Consider the following 807-nt stretch of genomic DNA (forward strand, 5'->3'; position numbering starts at 1 on the left):
CACTACAATTTCAGAAATGCTGTGTAAGGAAATTTGATCACAGAACTGCCTTGGATGACTTGTGTCTTTTATTATCTTTGTTAAAACGTTTGCTGTCAGTCTTTTTATTCTATTTTTCTTGTTTATTGCACAGGAGACAAACTCAGACCATGATATAATGGAAGAGTAAAAATTCATACTAGTATCAGCGAGATACTAGTACTGTGAGAATGGGTCTTTCCTAGTTAACCAACCAAAAAATTTAATCTAAGTAACATGTTTGTAGTTCTTATGTAATTATTATATAATTCTTAGTATGCAATTTTATATAGTCAATCTTACTGTTATTTCTTTCAATGTGATTTTTTTGTCTCTGAATTCACAATACAGACAAGGCAAAGGGCCTGTGTTGAGGTGTATATGGGGTGTATTTACTGTACCTCCTCTTTCTATACAGTCACAGTAAAGAACACAGCCTGTGGTAAGAATTGGGAGTCCTTCTCTTCTCTTTTCTTTTCTTTTGATTTTTTAATATATATATACATATATATATATATATATATATATATATATATATATATATATTCCTTCACCAGTGCAGCATTCCCATGACCAATATCCCAAGTGTCCTTCCTCCCCACCCTACACCGGCCTGTACTTTAGACAGACTTTCTTAGACCTACAGTTAACATTATGTACAAAGGTAAAATCCAAATGGATTAAAGACCTAGATATCAGACCTGAAACCATAAAGTATATAGAACAAAATGTAAGTCAAACACTCCATGACATTGAGACTAAAGGTATCTTTAAAGAGAAAACAGTACA

The 807-nt window shown here is 32.3% G+C and overlaps 1 non-coding gene across 1 annotated transcript; it reads right to left on the reverse strand.

Annotated features, from left to right (window-relative positions):
• Positions 1–344: 344 nt before the first annotated feature.
• On the reverse strand, positions 345–477 carry LOC125997810 (small nucleolar RNA SNORA51). Its single transcript, XR_007491826.1, has one exon. It is a non-coding gene; the product is annotated as a small nucleolar RNA SNORA51 (small nucleolar RNA).
• Between the last annotated feature and the right edge of the window lie 330 nt (positions 478–807).

This window comes from Suncus etruscus, chromosome 19, assembly GCF_024139225.1.
Source record: "Suncus etruscus isolate mSunEtr1 chromosome 19, mSunEtr1.pri.cur, whole genome shotgun sequence".
NCBI classification, from domain to species: domain Eukaryota; kingdom Metazoa; phylum Chordata; class Mammalia; order Eulipotyphla; family Soricidae; genus Suncus; species Suncus etruscus.